This window comes from Puma concolor, chromosome D2, assembly GCF_028749965.1.
Source record: "Puma concolor isolate L17-30 chromosome D2, mPumCon1.1.hap2, whole genome shotgun sequence".
In the NCBI taxonomy this organism is placed as follows: domain Eukaryota; kingdom Metazoa; phylum Chordata; class Mammalia; order Carnivora; family Felidae; genus Puma; species Puma concolor.
This window is the reverse complement of record NC_141677.1, coordinates 44155656-44172753: the sequence shown is the minus strand read 5'-3', so window position 1 is coordinate 44172753 and position 17098 is coordinate 44155656. Positions and strand designations below refer to the sequence as shown.

At 42.5% G+C, this 17098-nt stretch overlaps 1 long non-coding RNA gene across 1 annotated transcript in view; it reads right to left on the bottom strand.

Annotated features, from left to right (window-relative positions):
* LOC147576028 (uncharacterized) overlaps nucleotides 1–10959 on the bottom strand; it is a 149647-nt gene extending 138688 nt beyond the window's left edge. Inside the window, exons 1-2 of the long non-coding RNA XR_015241999.1 lie at nucleotides 9966–10959; nucleotides 8936–9101 (exon numbers count right to left, since the gene is read on the bottom strand). This is a non-coding gene — a long non-coding RNA (uncharacterized LOC147576028). The remainder of the gene's footprint in view (nucleotides 1–8935; nucleotides 9102–9965) is intronic.
* Nucleotides 10960–17098: the final 6139 nt, after the last annotated feature.

Below are 17098 nucleotides of genomic sequence, written 5' to 3'. Positions count from 1 at the left end.
GTGAGACAGACTTGATCTCAAATACCATCTCTGCCATTTACTAGCTGAGTAATTTTGGAAAACTCATTTAACCTTTCTATACTTCAATTTTCTCAACTGTAAAATGTCAATAATAACACCAGCTAAACCGGTTGTCATAGGGATTAAATGAGATGTGTGTATAAAAAGTCTGTTATAGCATTTGGGCCTATAAACAATGTTACACAACCAAAAATTGAAGTACACTAAGGGAGAAAGCCATGTAGACAAGGGAGGTTTAACTCCTTTTCTTTTTCTTTTTTTAAGATTTTTTGAGAGAGAGAGAGAGCAAGAGTGCACATGCATGAGCAGGGGAGGGGGCAGAGGGAACGAAAGAGTGAGAAAGAGAGAAAGAATCTCAAGCAGGCTTCGTGCTCAGTACGGAGTCCAATGCAGGGCTCAATTCCATAACCCTGGGATCATGACCTGGGCTGAAATCAAGAGTCAAGTGCTCAACCGACTGAGCCACCAAGCGCCCCAAGGAAGGTTTAATTCTATCAGAAACAGAAAAGAAAGACTTCTCAGAGGCAGGGAAGACTGGGAAGTGCATTTGTTTATGCAGACATGTAGAGCAAGACATGACAGGGATTCTGGGCTAGAATGCCAGTGGGCCGTTCATGATACAGCTTCTCTCAATCTGCCATTACAACCCATGACAATACAGAAAAACGGCAGAAATATGTAACAAGGGGTTCCAGGAGTCAGCCGGTCTGAGAAGAATGCCCAGTAAACACACTTTGCAGAGGTGAGCATCATCTGAGGGCCAGGTATGCCCTGCCCTCTCTCAGCCTGGAAAGAAGTTCCTGTGGATAAAGAGAAGTGTGATAGAGGAGACACACACTCAGAAAGTGCTCAGCTGCCAGTGACAGGAAACCCCACTGAAGGCCTTCAAGGCTAAGGAAATGTGTTCTCACAAGACAGTGGTCCACGCATGAGGCTCCATCCTGGTTCTGCTGTGGCCCTGGCTTTGCCTCCTCCCTGTCTTGGCTTAGACCTCATGAGGCCCCTGATGGCCACAAGACAGCTTCAGTAACTCCAAGTGCCATGTCCAGACATGGCAGAGTCCATATAATAGGAAAGGGGCTGTCTCTTCCTTGTGCTTCTTTAAAAAGAGAGAGAGAGGGGCGCCTGGGTGGCGCAGTCGGTTAAGTGTCCGACTTCAGCCAGGTCACGATCTCGCGGTCCGTGAGTTCGAGCCCCGCGTCAGGCTCTGGGCTGATGGCTCAGAGCCTGGAGCCTGTTTCCGATTCTGTGTCTCCCTCTCTCTCTGCCCCTCCCCTGTTCATGCTCTGTCTCTCTCTGTCCCAAAAATAAATAAACATTGAAAAAAAAAATTTAAAAAGAGAGAGAGAGAAAGAGAGAGAGAGAGAGGAGCAGAGGGGAGGGGAGGGGAGGGAAGGGAAGGGAAGGGAAGGGAAGGGAAGGGAAGGGAAGAGAGAAGAAAAGAAAAGAAAAAAAAGAAAAAGAAAAGAAAAGAAAAGAAAAGAAAAGAAAAGAAAAGAAAAGAAAAGGAACTTTTCCTGGGAGTTCCCTGCATCTGACTGGTCAACTATGCTTCTCGTCCAAGCCATCACTGATAGTAGTAACTTACCATATGTGCATATAATATTTTTCCCCTTACTTTTTCACGTCTTCATATACTGAGCTAGCTCATTCTTTTTTAACAGTCACACAGGCCTTCATTAAGGGAATGAAACCAAAATGACTAATACAGACAAACTGAAACCCACCTTCCCGGGGCAGAGGATTGAGTCCATCTTCCCTAAAACACAGACTTCAGGAAGAAGGTGAACACTCTCACAAAAGCAGGAACTTGGGAATCAGGAAGACACTGGTTTAAAAAAAAAAAGCTAGCTCAATATACAAAAATGTGGAAAGTTAAGGAAGAAGTGTTATATACGATACATGATAAGTTACCATTTATGTAAAACACAAACAAAACTCTGTATCTGTGTGTGTATAAGTATACAGATGTGTGTGTGTGTGTGTGTGTGTGTGTGTGTGTCTCCATAGCAAAGGATGGAGTAAAGCCTTGAATGTCAAGCAAAGGAGTTCAGACGTGAAGAATCATCAAATAAGAAGGAAACCACTAAAAAACAGAGCTGAGCTTTCAATTAGTTGGTGTGGAAAGTTGTACAGGGTAAACTGAGGTAATTAAGGCATGAGTCAAGGCAAGTGAAGGTTGTGAGGGCACCGTATGGTGGTAGTGAGGGTTGATGAGACACGGCAGGTAGGAGTAAGAATTTTCAGAGGAGAGATCTGGAGTGATTTGGTAACTACATATAACCAGGGGAAAAAACTGACATTATAATAATAACTGACATTAATTGAAAGTGCTTACTTTATGTTTGATAGCATTGGAAGATAATAGATGATAGATAGAGAAATAGATACTCATTCAAACCTTACTCAGATTTCTAGACATAAGTACTATTTTTGTCTCCATTTTACAAATGAGGAGACTGAGGTACAAACAAATTAAGCAACTTGCTCAATGTCACAGCTAAGGAATGGAGTTAGGGGATCATGTCAATTGAGCTGGAGCATTTGCAAACTGAGGAATTTGTCCTTGAAGGGAAGAGGGGAGATGGAAAGGCAGCTCTCCCAGGACTCTTCCAGCAAGTGCCCTATATCCAGGAGTTTTGCTTATTCATTTATTCATGTATGTATTTATTCCTTATAACTGAAATATTCTTAAACTATATCCTGCTTCCCAACTGTCTGTCTTTCTGAAGTACGTGCAATGTGAACTTCAGAGTGAATTTTCAAGTGTGATCCTTTTTAAGTCGTTTGTGTGGTCTAAATCAGTTCCTCCTTCACGTCCCGGTCAGCTCCTCTTTCACTGTACAACTCCTCTGTGTTTCCGGCCTTGAAGCTTGTTTTGCTCTCTTTGGATGGTGGATGCTGTTTCCCTTGGGCTCTCACATGCTTCTCAGGGGAGCCAGGCTGTTTCTTTCCCAAGGCCATTCAATGTTACCAGCATCAGGGTAACAAGGAGCCCCACCATCTTGACTGCAGTGGTCTGACCCAAACTGCCTTACAGCTAGATCAGAAACAGCACCCTGCCTCCTACCCCACCTCCCATGACCCACCCCACCCTTACTCCCACTCCCCATTTCCCATGCCCCACCCCACCCTTACTGCCACTCTCCACTTCCCATGCCCCACCCCTACCCTCACTCACACTCCCCACTTCCCATGCCCCACCCTCACTCCCACTCCCCACTCAATACCTCCCAGTCTCCACCCTCCCCGCCCTTAGGGTCCCTGGACAGGAGTCCTGATAGAGCCAGTCAAAGGCAGGTTTCATGTTAGCCATTTCAACTACTTCCTTACTAATAGCTTCCATTCCTTTGTCATATTATATCTGAGTGGCAAGACCCCAGTCCAGAATCCAGTCTAACAGGGCCTGAGTACAGCTGAGGGGACCCTACAGGCAACACAATGCTGACAGAACCACACATTTCTAGGTCCTGCCTCTCTGGGGTCCTTGGTGCTGCCTGGCTGTCCTGTTTCCTGAGTCGAAATGCCTGTTTTCTGAGTCAAAAAGAGAAGGAGCAAAATTTAGTAGCAAATTCTTTAAATATATATGTGTCTGCTATTAAAAATGAAGAGGGGCGCCTGGGTGGCTCAGTCAGATAAGCATCCAACTTTGGCTCAGGTCTTGATCTCAGGTTTCATAAGTTGGAGCCCTTTGTGGTGCTCTGTACTGACAGCTCAGAGCCTGGAGCCTGCTTCAGATTCTGTGTCTCCCTCTCACTCTGCCCCACCCACTCGTGCTCTGTATCTCTCTCAAATTAAATGAACATTTACAAAAATGAAGAGTATAACTAAGTTAATTATTAACTTAAGGAGATTTTTTTTTAATTTATTGATTTAAATTCAAGTTAGTTAACACATAGTATAGTACTGGTTTCAGGAGTAGAACCCAGTGATTCATCAGTCATATATGACACCCAGTGCTCATCGAAACAAGTGCCCTCCTTAATGCCCATCACCCACTTAGCCCTTCCCCCCCCCCACCTCCCCTCCAGCAACCTTCAAATAGCTCTCTCTAGTTAAGATTCTCTTATGGTTTGCCACTCTCTCTTTTTCTCTTAGTTTTCCTTCCCTTACCCTATGTTCATCTGTTTTGTTTCTTAAAGTCCACATATGAGTGAAATCATATGATATTTGTCTCTTTCTGACTTAATTTGCTTCACATAATACACTCTAGTTCCATCCTTCTTGTTGCAAATGGCAAAATTTCATTCTTTTTGATTGCTGAGTAGTATTCCATTGTGTGTGTGTGTGTGTGTGTGTGTGTGTGTGTGTGTGTGTATACAAACACATCTTCTTTATCCATTCATCAGTCGATAAATATTTGGGCTCTTTCCATAATTTGGCTATTGTGACAAAAAAATGGAAGAACATTCCATGCTCATGGATTGGAAGAACAAATACTGTTAAAATATTGATATTACTCGAAGCAATCTACACATTCAGTGCAATCCCTATCAAAATAACACCAGCATTCTTCACAGAGCTAGAACAAACAATCCTAAAATTTTTATGGAACCACAAAAGTCTGAATAGCCAAAGTAATGTTGAAATAGAAAACCAAAGCTGGAGGCATCACAATCCCAGAATTCAAGCTGTATTAGAAAGCTATAATCATCAACACAGCATGGTACTGGCACAAAAACAGACACTCAGATCAATGGAACAGAATAGAAAACTCAGAAATGAACCCACAAATGTATGGCCAACTAATCTTTGACAAAGCAGGAAAGAATATCCAATGGAAAAAAAGACAGTCTCTTCAGCAAATAATGTTGGGAAAACTGGACAGCAACATGCAGAAAAATGAACCTGGACCACTTTCTTACATCATACACACAAATAAACTCAAAATGGATGAAAGATCTAAATGTGAGATGGGAAACTACCAAAATCCTAGAGAAGAAAACAGGCAGCAACGTCTCTTTAACCTCTGCCACAACAACTTCTTACTAGACATGTCTCTGGAGGCAAGGGAAATAAAAATAAAAATGAACTACTGGGACCTCATAAAGATAAAAAGATTCTGCACAGCGAAAGAAACAATCAACAAAACTAAAGGGCAGCCAACAGAATGGGAGAAGACATCTGCAAATGACATATCAGATAAAGGGTTAGTATCCAAAATCTATAAAGAACTTATCAAATTCAACACCCTCCAAAAAAAAAATAATAATCCAGTGAAGAAATGAACAGAAGAAATGAATAGACAATTTTCCAAAGAAGATATCCAGATGGCTAACAGACACATGAAAATATGGTCAACATCACTCATCATCAGAGAAATAAAAACCACAATGAGATACCACCTCACACCCGTCAGAATGGCTAACATTAACAACTCAGGAAACAGCAGATGTTGGAGAGGATGCAGAGAAAGGGGATCCCTTTTGCACAGTTGGTGGGAATGCAAACTAGTGCAGCCACTCTGGAAAACAGTATGGAGGTTCCTCGAAAAAATTAAAAATAGAACTACCCTACAACCTAGCAATTGCACTACTAGGTATTATCCAAAGGATACAAAAATGCAATTTGAAGTGGCATATGCACCCCAATGTTTATAACTTAAAGAGATTTTTAAGAAAACACAGGAAATGTTGAAAAATAATAAATCCAAAAAAAAGAAAAAAATTACTTACTAGTCAGGGAAAGGAGAAAATATAAATAAAGCCAAGAGATTGTATTTGGGAAAAGTATTAAAAGAGATACATTTCAGGAAAATCATATCACAACAAAATATAGATGAGTAACCAAAATTATAAATGAGAAATATGATGCAATAACATAAAAAGGATACTTACCAATTAATATAAATATTCAAGTCTAATCTTGAAAACTTGAAAAATATTAACATCTAATGAGTTGCCAGAAAATAAATAAATTACCAAAATAATTCAAGAAAAGTGAATATCCTGAATGGGTCATTAACTATGTAAGAAAATGAGTAAAGAATGAATCCTAAGCAGACTCTAAAGTCATATTTTTATTTTTTTCCCAAATAAATTAATTCCCTTGTGATTTAAACTATTCTGTAATTGGACATGTTAGAAAGCTAACACAACTCAGATACCAACATCAGATAAACACAACTCATCAGAAGACAACAAAGAATATGTGGTCATACTAAATTCTAAATGAAGTCCTAACTAAATCTCACTATGCCCAGAGAAATATGACAATAACAGGTAAAATTTGCTACACATATGATTTGATATATACAGTGGAATGTTTTAAAACACATTGCAAATTTCTTAGCACTCCTTCTATCCAAGGCGGGGTCTGTCGTCCCTTCCTTTGAACCTTGGCATGTGGGCCTTTGTGACAGCCTTAACAAGCAGAATGTGTCTGAGTGATACTCTGGGACTTCTGGTGCTAAGTTTGAAAAGGTGCTATGTATTCTGCTGGTTTCTCTTGGGACACTCATTCTGGAAGCCTCCAGAAGTCTGGTTACTCTGGACCCCCATGTAGAAAAACCACACTGAAAGTGACAGATGCCCACAGAGCCCCAGATGCTCCAACCCCAGTAGTCTGAATCTTCCCAGTGCAGGCACCAGACATGGGAGTGAGGGAGCCTTCCGGATGGCCCTGGCCCAGCCTGTCTGTCTGACTGCAAACACATGAGTTATCCTAAGCTAGAACTGCCTCACTGAGCCTGGTCAACTCACAGACTGATTCAGAAGGAAAATAGATGGTGGTTATTGCTTTAAGCCACTGCTTTGGAGAAGTTTGTTACACAGCAGTAGACAACCAGAACATATCTAATCATTAAACTTAGTCAATCAAGTAATATAATAATATGTGACAGTATTAATATGTGACACCTGCAAAAGCATTTGATACAATTGAATATCCATTCTTTATTAAGAATTCTTAGCAAGTGAGGAAAAGAAAGCCCCTGAACATGATCACACATCTCTGTCCAGAATACGAAGCTACACTGTGCACACTATGAACCACTATAGGCATTCATTCCCATTAAAATCTGAAGCAAGGAGGGGCGTCTGGGTGGTTCAGTTGGTTAAGCATCCGACTTCGGCTCAGGTCATGATCTCACGGTTTATGTGTTTGAGCCCCACATCAGGCTCTGTGCTGACAGTTCAGCCTGGAGCCTGCTTCAGACTCTGTGTCTCCCTCTCTCTCTGCTCCTCCCCTGCTCACACTCTGTCTCTCTCAAAAATAAGTAAACATGAAAAAATAATAATAGTAATAAATTTAAAAATAAATAAAAAAGATAAACAGTTTGACCTCAGCAGAAAATGGGAAAGCAGCAGAAAGCAGCAGAAAATGGGAAAGCACAAAGCAGCAGAAAATGGGAAATCTCATATGATGCTGGCTGTAGTTAATCACTACAACATTTGGTAAAGCAATGAATTCACACTTTTACATGAGCAACCCACTTTCTGAAACCTATGCCTATGGAGTTAACCAAAATTGGGGGCAAAGATTTATGTGCAAATGTAAAATCTAAAACACTAAATAAATATTACTTGAAATAATGTTTTTGAAATATACATAACAAAATAGATATCATGCTTTGGGGTATTTTAATCACAGTAATACTTATTTGTGTTATGTGACCTTATTTTTCATGATAAAAGTAATACCTGAACATTTGAAACAATGGGTATTACAGGGGAACCTCATGAGATAACATTAAATAAAGAAATAAATAGTATATGAAACTGTGCAGTACCACTTCTACTTTTTCATAGATGTTTATGGAAGTGCATGTCTGTTTGTCTTATTGGCACCAGGAAACTTCATCCCCCATACACACATCCCATAATTATCGCCTCTACAGTTCTTGACAATGAAGAAAACATGGCAAACCATTTAGATCAAAAAGCTTAAGGTACTTTTATCAATATAGCGTCACAGGAGTAAGCTCTGTCCCTCTTAGAATCTGATGCTAAAAAAGGGACACTTGATTAAGGATGCACGGCCTTGTTACAATATCCTCTCCATTTGTCTCAACCTGCATGATGCCCTCCTTCGCAGCACCTTCCTGGTACTCCAGAGCAGAAAGCCTGGAAACTACATTTCAGAGACTCCCTGGCCAGCAGCACTGTAGTTCGATATGACTTCTGGAGAGGCATTTGTACGAGGCATGGAGAAGCGAAGGAGGAGCCATTATTCTGTCCCACAGCAGCTACAGACAGGCTCAGGGGCATCAGCCAATGGCAGATATGTGGACGCACCAGCAGCTTGCAGGTCGCCTCCTAAAAATGATTCACACTGCAGCTACAAAGCTGTGCAGACTGCAACCTCTGTTCTCCAAGCAAGCTTCTCTATGACTCCTGTTTTCCGGATTTCTTGAAAGCCAGCAGCACCCTCCCGGACCTGGACTCTCATGCCCCACTCTTCGAAGGATTCTGTGACCTCCCAGTTCTCCATATACATTCTCTTTCTGATTAAAATACCCAGAGTGGCCACTCTGTCCCTGAGTAACCCCTAACTGATAGGACTTCCAAATGCAGACTTCTCATGTCTTCACAATAATCCACATCCTGTCCAAAAAAGCACTGGCTGGAAAGAAAAATAGCAACACAGCTGTTGCTATTCATGCTTCCAGAAATTCCATTAAAATGTTTATCTTGTTGATACTTTGTGATCTAAAATATGGCCGATTAAGACTTCAGGAACTGTGGCATTCCTAAAAGCTAGGTGTTCCACAGGACATGTTAAAATAATTGTTCTTATCCAGGAGTGATTTTGCCTCTTCCTACTCTGGAACATTTGGCAATGTTTAGAGACATTTTGGGTTGTCACACTGGGAGATAGGGGTTTTGTTACTGGCATCCAGTGGGTAAAAGCCAGAGATACTGCTAAACACCCTATAATGCACAGGGAAGCCCATGCAACAGAAAAATCATCTGACCTGAAATGTTCCTGGTGCCAAGGTTGAGAAATGCTGCCTTAAATATTTTTCATCAATCTTCCAGGATCATTATATCAAAAGCTCAAGTTACACAAATTTTATCTTCCATGTGATAAGGGAAGAGAAATCTTCGTAATTAATTCCAAAAATGGGCCACAGTCAGGACCTGTGATATAGATGAGAGAGAAATGCAAATTGCAGATGGGGATATCCTTCTTCAAAGCTGCTTTTAACCCAGGTAACAAAGGAACCAGAAGAGGGCTAATAAGAGAACAAAGAGAAGAGAAAAGACTCTCAAGCACAGAAATTAGGCCTTCTCTCTCTTCTGCAAAATAATGAGTGTTTATTTCTATGTGACCAATTATGGACGCCTTTTCTTTCCCTCTTTACACTTCTTTATATTTTCCAAATTTTATATAATGGTCATACATTACTTAGGTAATTGTAAAAAAATCAATAAGCATTATATCTAAAATGGACAGAATGAGAATACTCAACCCTCTCAAAAAAATATCCTAGTCGTATTGCTGCAAGCACTTTACATCATCTCTGCAATCCTCGTGGGGAATACAGACAAATAGAAAAATTATGCAACTCCCACCAACCTGATTGTTCTGCTTTTATAACTACACACCATCCCACCAAATTTTACTAACAAGGTTTCTCGAATTTACCCAAGACAGCCAGGAATGAATTGTAAATTTCCCCTCGGCGATAATGGGGCGCAGAGACAAAGATCCCACCTTGTTTGGATCAAGAGACTGCTGTTCAGAGGACACACAAGCCTCATAGAGGAGGAAAAAGGCAATCCCCTCCTCTGTATTCCAGGCAATCAAACTTTCTAAGTGCAAAATTCTGTCTGCTCAGAATTAGATGTGTCCACTAATAGCAACATTTTACTGTGCAGTGGTTTTCCTGACCGAAGGCTAGTTTTTAATCTGCGGATTTCAAGGATGCAGCTTATTCCTGAAATTTAAAGAGCCATAAAATATTTATTTTGTTATTTTAAATATATGAATTATTTACATACCATTGGGCTGTACCTAGAACTAGGCCAACTGGCGCTCTCTCTCTTCCTTCCAGCAACTTCCTCCCAGCTCTGAAAGGGAGAGAATAGCCATAGCAAGATTGCTCTTTAGCCATGAGATGGTCCATAAGACCCCTTATAAACATCATTTAGACCCTCCTGAAAACTCACAAGGAGTGGCTTACCTGTCCCCAGAGAGGCAGGGGGGTTGTCATGTCCAATGAACCACCTTGAACTTGGAGTGGACCAGCATCCAGGGTGGCCAGCCTCTCCAATTAGGTGTCCTACCCCCAGTGCACCTCTGACTGATTAAACGAGTACTATGGCAGGGAAACATAACTTATGTTATGTTACTTACATATGAAATTGTTATTTACAATGGCTCCACTGTCTTCTAAGGAAAATAAATACTAAAAGACCCCAGTGTTTGCTCAGGGGCAATAATGGGTATGAGGATGCAAGACTGGAAAAACTAGGAGAATGACAGATAAATTACTCACTCAACATATGAAGGGAACTAAAGATGGGGAATGATGGAAGGGAAGAAAGGTGATGTTAGACTGGCAAAGTAGGAAGAAGTTTCAAGAGCATTTAAAAGAGGGACTTAGCAGGGAGGGGGAGAGGGAGGGAAAATGGTAAATGAGGACAGCTCTACATCAAATGTTGTTATTTTCCCTTATGATCTTTATTAAAATCTAGACTTCCTGCTAACAAGCAAGGCCTTGCACATTGTAAGTACTCAATAAGTGTTTGTTGAATTAATAAATAAATTAACAGACAAAGAATCTTTTAATGGAGTTGGGTTTTGCTCTTTGTAGGGTGCACACAAAGTGCTGAGTCTTTCCTCTTTCAGGCCGTTCTGCTGTCTTCATAATCATGGTTTTTAAGGCTGCATAAATTCCAGCACGCTGACATGCTATAATTTACTTATTCATTGTAATTTGATTGTTTCTTCTGTGTTTCTATCACAGGCAATGCTGCAATGAACATCTTTGGACACATAGCCTTTTTCCACACGCATACTGACAAATTGCTTTCTCAAAGGTGTGGGTGCCAGCTGGGAGGCAGCTAGGGAATCACAATTTGACCAGATAGGAAACTCAGAGCAGGAAGGTTTGGCTTGGGCCCCAGCTCCAACCAATGGTCTTCACAGATGCTGGGTAGATACATGTACTGGTCACTGCACAAACTTTCCTGAGGCCACCCCAGGCTGAGTCCAGTGATATGTTCTGAGAATATAAAACTGCATTCAAGAATCGTGGTCTAGTGAGTGTTAAAGCAACATGTAGTGATTAAAATGATTACAATCACCTTAGTGATTAAAATGTAGTAGGATAAGGGCTGTTGTAGACGGTAGCGGAGAGTGTTTTTGCCAATGCAAGATACCAGTACTTTATGTAACCTGGAATAAAGAGAATAGAGAATGTCAGAAAAGATGCCTGGAGGAAGTGGTTTCCATACTCTTTCTTAGAGGAGAAATCTAAGAATCTAGTTCAGGAATGGGAAGGGTAACAATTTCCAGGCAAGGAGAAAATCATTCACAAAGGCACAAGCAAAAAAGACAATGCATTACAGAGCAAAGAGCATAAAATATTATGTGTAAAACAGGAATTAGGAACAATGAATAGGAGTGGCTGAGAAGACAAGCAGAAGATAAGATTTAAAGTTTCCTGAAAACATTGCTGGAAATTTGGACATCACACCATAGGCAAATTGGTCACAAGCCAGAAGTTGATTGGCATAATCATATTTACCTTGCGTAAAGGTGCCTGGGGAGTGAGGAAAGGCTAGAGCCAGGGAGGCAGATAGGAGTAACCCAGGAACCAAGTGTTGAGAGATGGCCTCAGTAACAGAAGCATCATAGACAGTAATGAACTTCTATCATTTCTCAGGAAAGACACACCCACGTTCACCAGAACTGCAAAGCTCAGCCCCACCCATAAATGTTAATTTTCTTGAACTCCACAAGGCAAATACCTTCCTCTCACTTTTCTGGTTCAGCTCTAGCAGGATTCCTCAGATTTCCAGTGTTCGAACTACTGGTTCCATTCTCTGATAATACCTTCTGCTCATGGCTCTTCAATCCACCTTGTTATTCAGATCACACCCCATAATTGTCTACTAATTTCTCCCTGTATCCTGACCCAGATTAGCTCAGAAGGCTGTCTCTGCTGTGCCTTGATTACCTTGATATGTGGAGATTTGATCCATCAGTGATGGTTTCTTCATAGCATCTTGGGGCATCAACATTATAGCTCCATAAATTCAGTCTACAAAGAACTGTATTAGTCTGGGTTCTGCAGAAACACAGAACTAATAGAAGATATATATATGTGTGTGTATGTGTAATATATATATATATATGTGTGTGTGTGTGTGTGTGTGTGTGTGTGATATATATATCACTATATACACATTTACAACATATATCTACATGTATATCTACATATATGCATATATATACATACACACACACACAAAGAAATGTACTCTGAGAAATTGGCTCATGCAATTATGGAGGGTGACATGTCCTGAAATCCACAGCCAGCAAGTTGGAGACTCAGACGGCCAATGATGTGAATTCTAGTCCAAGTACAAAGGCCTGAGAACCAGGAAGCTGATGGTCTAAATGCCAGCCTAAGCCTAAGTCTCCAGGAAGTAGAAAAGCAAAGTCTCAGCTCCAAGACAGCAGAGAGAAAGAATTATTTCTTACTCGGCTGTTTATTCTATTTAGGTCTTCAGTAGATTGGATGAGGCTGGTCCATCCACACTAGGGAGGGCAATATGGTTTACTCAGTCTACCCTTTCAAATGTTAATCTCCCTCACAGAAACACCCTCACAGGCATACACCCAGAATAATGTTTAACCAAATATCTGGGTACCTCATGTCCCAGGCAAGTTGACACATAAAATTAATCATCACAGAAACTAAAAGGACTCCAGCCAGGATTTGGAAGTGTTGCATACACCAGTCTCTGGAGCTGGAGCTATGCTGTTCAATAGGGTAGCCACATACTTGAAATACGGTTAGCCTGAATTGAGAAGTCCCATTATAGCAAAATACCAGATTTCAAAGACTTAGCACCAAAGAAAAGAGGGTGAAATATCTCATGAATAATTCTATATTGATTACATGTTGAATGACAATATTTGGATATATTGGGTTAAATAAAGTACATTATTAAAATTAATTTCACCTGTTTCCTGTTACTTTTTTAATGTGACTGCTACAAAATGTCCAATCATATATGTGGTTCACATTCAACTTCCATTGTCCAGTGGTGCTCTAGAGGGCTGGGTAGAAGTATCAGTTAGCAAGGATTAGTGGTGGCATCAGGGGTCCAGATAAAAAAAAGCTAAAAATTCAGGGTATACAGGCACCTGGGTGGCTCAGTTGGTTAAGCACCCAACTCTTGGTTTTGGCTCAGGTCTCGACCTCATGGCTTATGGGATAAAGCCCAGCACCAGGCTCTGCACCAACAACACAAAGCCTGTTTGGGATTCTCTCTCCTTCTCTCTCTGCCCCTCCCCTGCTCTCCAAATAAATAAATAAATAAACATTAAAAAAATAAAAAAAAAAAAATTCAGCGTACAGCTTTAATCTTAATAAAGCACAGATGGACTAACAGGGGAACTGAGGCACTGGCCACTGAAATGGGATGGGCTGAGGGACCACTGTGACTCCCTGGGCCTAGGAGTCCCGTGATGTAGGCCATCTCAGCTTCGACCTCATGACTCCAGCTGTAATGGACACTGGCCTGGCTCAGCACCCTGCAGTGGAAGGAAGGTGCTGATACATCTGTTGTCTGCCTTCCTGCTGCTTTGAGTCAGGTAAATTCTACTCTGGAGGACAAGTAACCCTCTCTGAAGCAATTCTTGTTCCCTCTGATCAAAAACATTATAAGTTCATGTTTTTAACTGGATAAAATCCTAAGGCTTCCTGATTTGAGCCAGAGGCCCCAATGCCCATATCATTGGACAAATAATCAGCTTTCCTTGTCTTCTGTTTGCTCTTCTAGGCACTAAGAGGTAACAGATAGAATTAATTCCTTTTACTGAGAAAATTTCAAATCCATTTGTAAATACTGGTTTGGTTCTTAAATGGTGCATGAGAGGTGATATATAATTAAAGGCTGTTTAGATTTCACTTAAGCAAGAAGCTTCTGAGCAGGCAAGAGTGATGCTGCTGGAGGTGTGTGTTTACAGATCTTATTAAGGGCTTGAAGCACCTAGCAGTGCCCACCAGGCCTCAACTGGCAAACACCCAAAGCATAAAGCAGGAAGCTGCACAGGGGAGGCTGGTGGGAGTTGAGCAGCTTCCCAGAAAAGCAGGAAGAAGGGAAGGTTGAACAAACAGCAGGTGAGACTGAAAACAGTCACAGAAAGCCTTGCTCCAGCCCATTTCACCACAATGACCTCAAGGAGAGGTCCCAGCCATGGTGAGCTGGGCATCCTGGGTCCTGCTATAGTGGGGCTGGGAGAGGTGAAGTCTCCAAGATGTCCCAATACTGTATCTTCCCTACCATAACCCATCACCACAGAAGAGACCTCCTCAGCCTCTCCAGGGACCCCCCCCCCGCCACCCTCCCTGCTGGCCCTTCCCTGGCAGGCTTCTGTCCCTTTCCTTACCACTTCATGGGATGAGGTTCTCTCAGCAGAACGTAAGAGATAAGACAGTGACTATTAGCCTGTCAGCATTTCTAGTTTATCCCCCTCTGAGTTTGCTAAGGAGTCTGTCTCTTTGTTTCCCCACTCTCTATTCTCCACCAAATGTCATGCTCTGCCACACTGGTCCTTGGGCTTCTGTGATAGAACATGACAGGGAGTGGAGGAGATCAATGAGAAGTGTGTGGGTGAGCAGTGGAGGAGGCTGGGAAAGATTGTAATGAAAGCCAAGGATGCTGACTGAGGGCCATGTGCTGGAAATGGAGCTGGGGTCTCCATGCCACATAATGCCAGCACATTATTGGTGGGGCAGGGAGGATGGCCAGGCCCCCCGAGGCTTGGACTTAAGGTGCACACATCTAGATTTCAGATTAATAATATCAAACTATGTGTGGCTTGAAATTTCCTTTCCTCCGGGAGTGCATGAAGGAAGGCTGCATTCAAGGTATAAAGACCTGAGGCAAGCATCAGTCACGAGGGCTTCTGGAATACTCCCAGAGTCACGAGGACACCATGGAGACCTCGCTAGGATTGGAAGTAAATTTGGGGATTGAGATGTTCAGACCGGCACATGGCACTTGGAGAACCCGAGTCACATGGGTGATAGACAATGTAATGTGTCTGTCCAAGGTCCATTACCCCCTTCTCTCTTACTGCCAGAATCCCTTGGAGTGGCAGTGTACCAGTTAGAAAATTTCATTTTGCAATCTCCCTCACAGCTGAGAACAAGTGCCCATGTGCCAATGAGACACGAAAGAAAGTCTGCAATAGATATCTGGGTAAGTCTTATGTTCCCAGAAATAGCCCTGCCCCTTTCCCCAGTCACCTCCCTGCCTGGGACATAAACAAGAGGCCAGAGAGGGAAAAGCCACTCTTTTTTCACCAAATGGCAAGGCTGAGAATGAAAGGTGTCAGCAGAGAACAGCAGAAGAGAGAGAGAAGGTGCTCCACAATGCACTGGCCATCCCACACCCCCACACTGGGACATCCTACACCAGATGGCCAGCTCCATGAAAAAGAAATCAACCCTCTTCCTCCTTTAAGCTATTCCATTTCAGATTTCTATAGTCATACCCTAACAAATAGACATGGCGCCGTGCGGGTTCACTCAAGTAGAGGGATTCCAAAACACTCATTATTTAAATTGCCAGCTCCAGGGGCGCCTGGGTGGCGCAGTCGGTTAAGCGTCCGACTTCAGCCAGGTCACGATCTCATGGTCCGTGAGTTCGAGCCCCGCGTCGGGCTCTGGGCTGATGGCTCAGAGCCTGGAGCCTGTTTCCGATTCTGTGTCTCCCTCTCTCTCTGCCCCTCCCCTGTTCATGCTCTGTCTCTCTCTGTCCCAAAAATAAATAAACGTTGAAAAAACAATTTAAAAAATAAATAAATAAATAAATAAATAAATAAATTGCCAGCTCCATGGACACCCAGGTTCTTAAGAACTCATTGTGTAGGGCTGCTGGGAGTTAGTCAACACCAAATAACCCTATCCTCTGCCACCGAAGCCATGGCCTGGGAATACCAATCTGGTCTCCATTCCCTGGAGACTCGGCTGTCACGATGCAACTTACTATGGAAGGGTTGAAATGAAATTTAAGAAATCAGTAGAAAGCAATCTACTAGGTTTGTAGAAGAGGATTTAGAGAGGTGTTTAGAAGGCACCGCAGATCCACTGTAAGGATGAAGTGGCCCTGAGACAGAGATCTGCCACACTCCCAGGGCAGCTGATGTGACCTGGCACCACAGGATGCTCATAACTGCTGAAAGCTCTGTGTGTGGACACAGCTTGAGGCCTCTCAGCCAAATGATGATGTGTGCCAGGGAAACACAATCCACAAGTTACATGAACAGAGATAACGATAACATGATACAAAGAACTGTTGACTACGTGTAAAGTAGTTAACTAGGTACTTGAAAGAGTAACAACAGTAATAACTGCAGGAAGCAGCTACTGTCACTAGGACCAGAGGAACAAAGGGAAGAGGCTGGAATTGTTAAAACTTGGGAAAGTAGAGAAGGAAGCTCTTCAGCCGAAACTCAAGACTTTGGAGTAGCCGGCACCAGCCAGAGAGGGGTCTCTGTGGCCACGAGGGGTGCTGCGGGTTACAGACAGGATGCAGCAGCTGCTTACAGAAAGGAACTGCCTCTGCTGGGGTGGAGAGGCCTTGCTGGGGAAAGGAGCAGGCTCTCACTCCGCCTCCTCCAGCCCTGAAACGGCTATCTAGCGCCCCCTACTGGAAAAGTCTTGTATAGCAAAGCAGCTGGCAGAGCGGGAATGCACCTGGCTGAGTCCCAGCTCCAGCATCACAGAGCACAAAAAGAGGAGGGGCTGGGAGCTGAGAAACCATTATTTAATACCTTGCACAAGGTCCCTGTAGCAGCCACTCTGCGAATAATATCTGCCTCCTTCTTCTGAAAGATGCGAATCAATAGAGACCAGAAAATTAGGTCTTAGAGGCTCAGAAACATCTAA